Source organism: Azolla caroliniana, unplaced genomic scaffold (genome assembly GCF_043228905.1).
Source record: "Azolla caroliniana isolate FFs.n. ecotype wild unplaced genomic scaffold, voAzoCaro1.0.p SCAF_11, whole genome shotgun sequence".
Taxonomy (NCBI): domain Eukaryota; kingdom Viridiplantae; phylum Streptophyta; class Polypodiopsida; order Salviniales; family Salviniaceae; genus Azolla; species Azolla caroliniana.
Window position 1 is genome coordinate 6,335,638 of NW_028230446.1, and position 9,134 is coordinate 6,344,771.

Genomic DNA, 9,134 nt, shown 5'->3' on the forward strand with positions numbered 1-9,134 from the left:
TGACCGCCCCACAAGCTCCAAATATACGGATCGACGGTGCATATGGTGCGATAGCGCCGAACACGATCGGAGGGATTGCGACGACCATAAGGAGGCGCTACGACGGGATCTCATCTACTACGAGGGAAACCGGATTCATTCGATGGACTCTCGGAAGCCACTCCGACCGAACTTCCGGAAAGGCGGCATGAAGAAGGTGCTCGAGGAGGAGTTAGCGGCAAGAAGCAACTATGCGACAACCGCGGGAATATGTGTCGGGGAGTCATCGGGAGCGAAGGCGTCTTTCTGGCCGGAGGTGCTAGGAAACACCGAGAAAACCGACTCCAACGATATCCGAAACACCGCGGAAGGCGTCCGGGAAGCTACGGGATGGGAGTGCCCTGTCGACAAGAATAGCATATACGCCCTGTGTCAATTACATGAGGTGTATGTGGACGAGAAACGACGGCGCACGGAGGATGCGGCCGGACCATCGAAGATACCGGAAAGCTGGAACTCCGGAGGTAAGGGAAAAGAAAAGGCGACTCCGGCATTCAAGCTCGCCTCGGACATAGAACAACAAACCGACTTGAAAAGAGTGTTCGAGGAAAGAATCTTGGATAGCCGGGTAGATTTTTCGCTGCGGGAACTACTCGGAATAGCGAAGAAGGAGTTTCACGATCTTCTCGTGGATCTCGTGAAAAGGAAGAGACAAAGTACGGAGGAAAATGCTCCAAGGGTGAATGCAAATACCGTTTCAATGAACGACACCGAAGTGGAAGGCGAAATTCCGAACTCCCACTATACAAGGCCACACTGGGCACGTGCGACTACGGAGACTCCGGTCCGAATCGGCAACATCAAAGAACCCGTGCTAGCATTGATTGATCACGGATCGGAGATCAACTTGATGTCCAAGGAGTTCTACCGAAAGGGGAAGTGGCCTATAAACACCAACCATGGATGGAAGATTCGGGCAGCCACGAAAACGACAGAAGACCTATTTGCGGCTTGTCCGGATGTGACGGTAAAGATCGGGGATGTCGAAATTGACCAAAATTTCTTTGTGCAGGATGAGGTTTCACATTCTGTCATCCTCGGCCAACCCTTTATCACGGCTTCACGGATGGAGACGAAGGTGCTCGATAGTGGTGCGGCTTTTGCGCGAATTCGGAGCCAAAACGGAGGGAAATCCGTCCAATTCCTAACGGTGCCGGCAAATCACGAAAGGAACAAGAGGGAACTCTTGTCCCAAGTGAGAATGGATTTTTAAAGCGGACTGTTGCGGAGTGGGGAAGTGATAGTCCGAGAAGCCCTGATACCCCACACAGGAAGAAAACTCTCGGAGCAAAACAAGTACGAATCGGCCCGGATGGGGCATCTACGTACACGGCCGTAACCGGAGGAATGAAGAAACAATACCGACAAGTGGAGGATAAGTTACGGTCGGCATCAATAATAAAAGAAGACGAAGAAATCGTGGGAGTGATCGAGGAAGTGTTCTATGGGAATACACTACAACGGCTTGAAGAGCTTGCGGAAGATAAAAGCCAAGGGAACCGGGTAGTCCCGGTGGAATCGGTCGAGATGTACGAGATCGTTGCGAAAATGGGGCCGGATGCGCTCCGCAAAGAAGAAGCAATGGTAAGTACGAAATACAAGACCGTGGAGAAGAAGGTGAAACCGGCCGCGGGACCACTACCCGCCGATAGCGAACAAAAGAAGAAAGAAGTCTCGGGAGATCCGACACTTCGGAAGTCCGTGGATATCGGACATGCCTTCACAGATGAGACCCGGAAGAAACTTCGGATCGGTGGAGGTGGGTTCCTCTTACAAGAAGAAGAAAAACGGTTTCGAGAGATGTTGGAGCAACACGGTGTCGGGGTTACTACGCCCTTGCGTGTAGAAAGGAGGAGGGACCACGGGGGTCTTGAACCGAAGAGCAAGAGAGAGAGGAGTAAGAGAGAGAGACCCGATTACACAGAACCGAAGATCCGATTGCGCAGAACCGACGATTGCACAGGGACACGGCCCAACAAACAGAGATCACAAATAAACGCCGACGCAGATGGACGCAACAACGAAAGATATGTACTTATGAATGCAAGAAAATAACAGACTAAAGTATTAGAACCCACGGTGGGGCACGAAATAGATACTAACGAAAACGAACAGGGCGGCGAACAGATGCCGACCCCTGTATGTCTTGACGCACAGGAAGGGAAAACAGGTCGGAGGTGCTGCAGGACGCACTCGGGGCGTTCCACGGAACAGCGCAAGCCTCCTCGAAACCTGCACTGGTACGCGATGGAGCAGAAGACAGAGAAAGCAGGAGTGAGAGAGAAGCTCCGAAATCGGTTCGGCAGCACTTCGTCCTCTCCGCGCGAGATACCCACTTCTATTCTTCCTCTTCCCTTTTATAGCCCGTCAAGAGGCCGTTTGGCATTAACTGCATACCAACCGAATCTACCCACCTAGGATCCTCGTATGTACCTACTTCGTCCTTAGGTACTTCTTGGGGCGCGTGTGTGCGTAGAGCCGTTTCCCACGCCTTGTTCCTCCGATTCCTCTTGTGGGCGGTTTTCTTCACGACATCCGCCCCCACCTAACCGCGCATCCACCGGCATGCGCCAAAATAAGTTGGCACGGAGAAAACCGGCCCGCCTTTACTCTTCGCCTGCCGGCCCTTCCTCGGCCTCGGATCGGTCGTCGCTGCTGTCCAGGAGAATCGGGTCGGGTTCGTCGTCGTGCCGCTTCTTGAAAGCTTTGATCCTCTTCCCGGCCACGGGTATCGCTATTCTCGTACCGTCGAGCTCCGCCAGATGATACGTCCCGTTGTCGTTGGCGCTCTGTACCGTGTACGGCCCGAACCATCTCCGTGCGAACTTCCGCGTTGATCGGTGCTGGTTGTCGAGGCTGCTGTCGTAGACGAGCACCCAGTCACCTTGTTCGATCTTCTTCGGTCGGAGTCGGTGCGTTCGGTCGAACCTGGCCTTGTTCTTTATCCTCGCCACTCGGATCCTTTCTGCAGCCGTCTCCACGTCCTCCGGTCTCCGTTCGAGTTGTCGTATACGCGCTGCCAACAAGTCCTCCCGGCTCATCTCGTCCCTCCAGTCGACCGTCGCCCATGAGGAGATTGTTTGTTCCACCGGCATGATCGGCTTCTGGCCGAACATGAGCTCTGTCGGCATGTACCCGGTTACCGAACTGTGCGTAGTCCGGTCGGCCCACAAAGCATAAGGTAGAAGTCGCGGCCAGTTACCGACTTGGCCCCTGCATGCCCGAACCAGCGCTTTAACGATCGGCCCGTGTCCGCGCTCCACCTTTCCATTCGCCTCCGGGTTGTACGCAGTGGTGAGCGAGAGTTTGACTCCCAGCCGATCGAACAGCTCCGCGGCCTCCTCGGCGTCCAACTCCCCCCGGTCAGCCACGATCTTCCCGACGCACCCGTACCGGCATATCACGTCCTCGATCAGGAACCGACACACGGCCGCGGTCGTCTTGTTCTGAAGGGCTCGGCCTTCCACCTGGTTCGTCAGGTCTTCCCGCGCTAGGACCAGATACCGCATCTGTCCTACCCCCATCGGCATCGTCACTAGATCTACCATCCATTTGAAGTGGATAGTCGGAGGGTACGTAGGGCGAAGCCCATCCCGGTGTCGGACTATCGAGTGCATCTGACAACTCTCGCAAGTCGACACGAACCGATGCACGTCCCGGTACAATCCCGGCCACCAGTACTTCCCCTTCAGCTTCTCAAATGTCGCCCACGTTCCACGGTGTCCAGCCCAAGGGCTGTCGTGGTAGGCCGTCAGCAGCTCCTCCTGTTCTTCCTTCATCGCCACCACCCGGAGCGGAGCGCCGTCCCTCTTCTTCGGGTGCTTCCATAGGTAGCCATCCCGGAGAAAGAATCGATATGCTTTCTTCCGGATCCGGTTGGCCTCGTCCTTCGTCCATGACGCATCAGGCGTCATTGTCTTCAAAAACCCGCCGATCTGCAGCCACTCCCCGTCGTACTTGCTCGCGTCGAACTCGTTAAGCGCCGGAGTGCTCATTCCGTCGGTCGTTATGTGTGCCGCCTCGAAGAAATCCACGCCGACTTCTTCGTCTTCCGAAACCATGCCGCCCTCGTCGTCGAACCTCGCCCTCGAAAGCATGTCGGCCATGGCGTTGTCTTTCCCGGAAATGTGTCGTATTTCCGGGTCCAGGGACTTGATGTACGCTATCCACCTGAGCATCGCCAGGTCCGGAGTCGCGCATCCGGAAACCATACCGAGAATCGGCAGGCAATCTGTCTCGATGATCACTTCTGTCCCTATCAGGTAGTCTTTGTCGGCCTTAACCGCCGAAACAATACCCCAGAGTTCGCGTTTAACCTGGGCGTATCCTCGCTGCCGTTCACTGAGGACTTTCGCGCCGAATCGGATCGGAAACCGATTGCCGTCCTCGTCTTCCTGGTTCACGACCCATCCGATCCCGGTCGGATTGGTATCCACCGTTATGAATACCGGGGTACCCTTCCCGTATACCGCCTTCCGGAGTGCCGGTGCCGCTGCAAGGGCCTCTTTCAGCTTCCGGACCGATTCCGCGTGCTCGTCTAGCCATTCGAACCTTCGCCCCTTTTTCAGCAACCCGTACAGTGGCTCCGCGACGTGTGCGTAATGCGGGATCCATATGTGGTAGAACGCGCATGCCCCCAGGAATCTCCGTACTTCCGTGACCGAGCTGCAGTCGGGCTTCATCGCGGAGATGGCTTCTACCTTTGCCGGAGACGGTTTCCGGCCATACGGTCCGCACAGGTGTCCGACCACCATGATTTCTGACTGCCCGAAGGCCGACTTCTCCCCGGAGAAGGTGAGTCTCGCATCCTCTAGCCTTCGCAGCACCTTCTCGCAGTCGTCGATGTGCGTCGCCACGAATCGCCGGCATCCGTCCGGCCCGATCGTCTCGTCCTTCTCTTCTACCGGGCATCCCTTGATCGGGATGTCGTCCAGAAACGGCATGGTGATGTCCGGGATACAGTCCCTCAGAACCTTGTTCATCGCATTCACCATGTGGGCCACCGAGTTGGTCCCTCCTTGCGGCAGTGTACACATCCGAACTAGGCCGAGGGGAGTTCGCATCGTCGTAATGTCTCTGCTCTCCACGGCTAGCTGGAACTGGTCGTACCCTGAGTATAGATCCCCGACCGAGTAAATTGACCTTCCGGCGAAGGCCTCCGCGAACTCGTCTACGGTCGGTCCGATCCCTGCGTTCCGAATGGTCACTCGATTGACCGGCTGCAGGTCCTGGATGAAGCGCAACGAACCGTTTTTCTTCGGTACGGTAAACCATCGATTCGAATATGGGGCGCTCGACGGCTCGAGAATTCCCATATCAACTTTCTGCTTCAGCAGCTCCATCAACTTCGGGATGTGAGCTCTCGGAACCGGGATTGGCTTGAGGTTCCATGGTACATGCGGTACCGTGAATACCACCATCGGCTCCACGATCGTCGGGTCAACGCACCCGATTTCCTCCGGCGAGAATGCGAAGGCTTTCCCGTGCCTTCCGAGCATTCTCCGAAACCGGTCTTCCTCCGCCGGCAGTAGGAACCCGCCCCCACCGATTTTGAGCTCTCGGAGCGTCTCGTCGGTGAAGGTGTGCCCTATGCAGGCCGGATCTCGTAGACTAGGGTCCGATGCAACCCCTTTGATTCTCGACGCGCTGTCCTCCGGTAAGGGTGCCGCGACTGGCCTTACCTTCCGGTCCACAGTCTTGTACTTGGTGCTTACGCGGGCCGTCCGAACTGACTCGAGCCCTCGACCGAAGTCCGCGATGACTTCGTACATCTCCTCGGAACACACCGGTATCGTCCGGTCTTCGTTAAGGCCTTCTTCGACTACCTTTCCCAGCATTCCCAAGGTGTCGTCGAATGAGACCGCCTCCACGGCTCCGTTGATTTCCTCGTCAGGGCCGAGAACTCCGCACGCTCGAAGTCTCCCCTCCGCCTTTGTCTTCTCTCGGCCGCCGATGCCGACTATCGTACACGCTCCGCTGTCGGAGAACAAAAATCCCCTACCTATGGTACAAGGTTCCTTCGGTTTTATCGTACAGGTGTGGGGGTTTCCCGGGGTGTCCGGACTGTCGCGGCCCCACGCCTTGGCAGCCCTCTCTAAAAATCCTCTCGGTTATCGGAACCGAGGGAGTCGCGGTTACGCTCGTGGTTCGGCCTAACCGTCAAAAACTGGACCGAATGGCGCCCGTCCTGGCTCTTGACCCGCGCATAGGCCGAACCGTTGTCCAGCACCTTGGTCTCCATTCGAGCCGCCGTGATGTACGGCTCTCCCAGTATGACGGGGTGCGATGACGACTCCTGCACGAAGAAGTGCTGGTCTATCTCGACATCGCCGATCTTGACCCGTACATTCGGGCAGGCCCCGTGAAGTTCCTCGGTGGCGCGCGTCGCCGCCCTTATCTTCCACCCGTGCTTGGTGTTGATCGGCCATTTGCCCTTCTTATAGAAGTCCATGGACATCAGGTTGATTTCCGATCCGTGGTCCACCAAAGCTACTACCGGTTCCTGGACATCGCCGATCTTTACCGGGGTTTCCGTGGTCGCTCGGGCCCAGTGTGGCCGCGAATAGTGGCTCTCCGCCCACTCGTCTTCCAGCGCCATGTCGTCCAGGTGCGCCGTCCGCACCTCTACCGGTCTTTCCGGTTCCTCCTCCGTCGACAGCCTCTTCCGCTTGACCAAGTCCACGATGGAGTCGTGGAACTCTTTCTTCGCGATTCCGAGCACCTCCCGTAGCGACAGCTCCACCTTGCTGTCGAGGATCCGTTCCTCCAGGACCTTTCGTAAGTCCGTGGTTCTTTCTATCTCCGTCCCCAGACGGTACCCGCCCTTCTGGGGTTTATCTTGCGTACCGGCCCCGCCGGCTTCGTCCCGTCGTGGCCCGGACCGGGTCTCGTATCGTTGTGAGGGCCCGGTCGTCCCGGGTTTCCCCACCCGCTTCTCTTCTACCAGAGCCTCGTAGTTCCGGCAAGCGGCTTCCACGAAGCCCGTCTTCTCCTCGACCGGGTCGCTCCACCCGGTCATCTCCCGTACCCGTTTCTCCGCACGGTCTGATTCCTCCCTCTTCATCCTCGTATCGGCAAGGCCTTCCAGCACCGTCGGCCAGAATCCGGCTTTGCTTCCTCTTCGGGCCTCGTTGCCCCCGACTCGAATACCGGCCGACGCCGAGTAGTGGACGGTTTCCGCATGTCGGGCCGCCGCCTCTTCCATCAACCTCTTCATTCCGCCTCGCCCGTCGTTTCGGTTTAGGGCCCTTCTCGTGTCGTTGGCGTGAACCCGGCCTTCCCATAGGTACACCACCCGGTTCCTCAGCGCCTCTGCGAAATCGCCGCAGTCTTTTCGGATGTGGCCGACCCCGTCGCACCACATGCACCTGTTCCCTGCCGCCGGCCGTCGGTCACGAGCAGGTCCTCCGCCTTCTCTGCGGGCTTGTGCGATTTGGAGGTCTTTTATCGCCCTCGTCAGTTCCTCCAACGCAGCTCCTCCAGTCGAGCCTCTGATCACGTCGGTCGTAGCTGAACCGGATTCCAGCCACTCCCGAGTCTCTTCCCTTCGCACCGGCTGCGCCGGCTCGAGTTTCCTCGCCGCGACTGAGCCCGACCCGGTTGCTCTGTCATCCTCCCATTCTCGCCGTTTGTCGAAACGGCCGCAGGCTCTCTTGACCGCCGCCCAGTCGGCTGTCAGCCCGTCTTCGGTTTCTAGCAGGGCGCCCACGTGACTCCGATCCCTCTCGTCAACCGATTTGACGAACAGCAGGACCCGGCTTGTATCCAGGACCATCCTGTCAAGCGCCGAAAGGCGCGCGAAGTTCTCCTCGAACTCCCGGAGGAGTGCCGACGCGTTTCTTCCTTTCCCGGGAGACTCCACCCACTCCATGAAGCTTCGCTTCGAAAGCCGGAGCGCGTCGTCCAGTCCGTATTTTTCCAGGAGCCGACCTTCGAACTCCTCCCAGGTACGGCTCTCCGCCCGCACCTCGAGCACCTCCGCATGGATGCTCGGCATCGCCACTCGGGGAAAACCGGCAAGACGCCTGTCTTCCGGAATGTCCCGCATTAACATTTCCGCACCGTAGGACGCCAGATACTTCGTGGCATCCTTCCCATCGAACCGGCCGATCGTGCCGACGACCGCCTCAATAGCTCTGTCGAGGGCACCGGTGCCCTCGCGCGCGTTTACAATCCGATCCACGGCCGAAGCCATGGCCTCTGCGAGATCCGACCCCCTCATCTTCTGCTCTTCTGCCGCCTCTTTCACGTCGGGTTCACCAAGATGTCGGGGTTACTACGCCCTTGCGTGTAGAAAGGAGGAGGGACCACGGGGGTCTTGAACCGAAGAGCAAGAGAGAGAGGAGTAAGAGAGAGAGACCCAATTACACAGAACCGAAGATCCGATTGCGTAGAACCGACGATTGCACAGGGACACGGCCCAACAAACAGAGATCACAAATAAACGCCGACGCAGATGGACGCAACAACGAAAGATATGTACTTATGAATGCAAGAAAATAACAGACTAAAGTATTACAACCCACGGTGGGGCACGAAATAGATACTAACGAAAACGAACAGGGCGGCGAACAGATGCCGACCCCTGTATGTCTTGACGCACAGGAAGGGAAAACAGGTCGGAGGTGCTGCAGGACGCACTCGGGGCGTTCCACGGAACAGCGCAAGCCTCCTCGAAACCTGCACTGGTACGCGATGGAGCAGAAGACAGAGAAAGCAGGAGTGAGAGAGAAGCTCCGAAATCGGTTCGGCAGCACTTCGTCCTCTCCGCGCGAGATACCCACTTCTATTCTTCCTCTTCCCTTTTATAGCCCGTCAAGAGGCCGTTTGGCATTAACTGCATACCAACCGAATCTACCCACCTAGGATCCTCGTATGTACCTACTTCGTCCTTAGGTACTTCTTGGGGCGCGTGTGTGCGTAGAGCCGTTTCCCACGCCTTGTTCCTCCGATTCCTCTTGTGGGCGGTTTTCTTCACGACAACGGCAAAGCATTCGCGTTCACATCGAGGGAGATCGGATGCATTGATCCAAAGATAGTGGAGCCGATGGTGATTTTCACGATTGATCATGTACCGTGGAACCTGAAGCCGATTC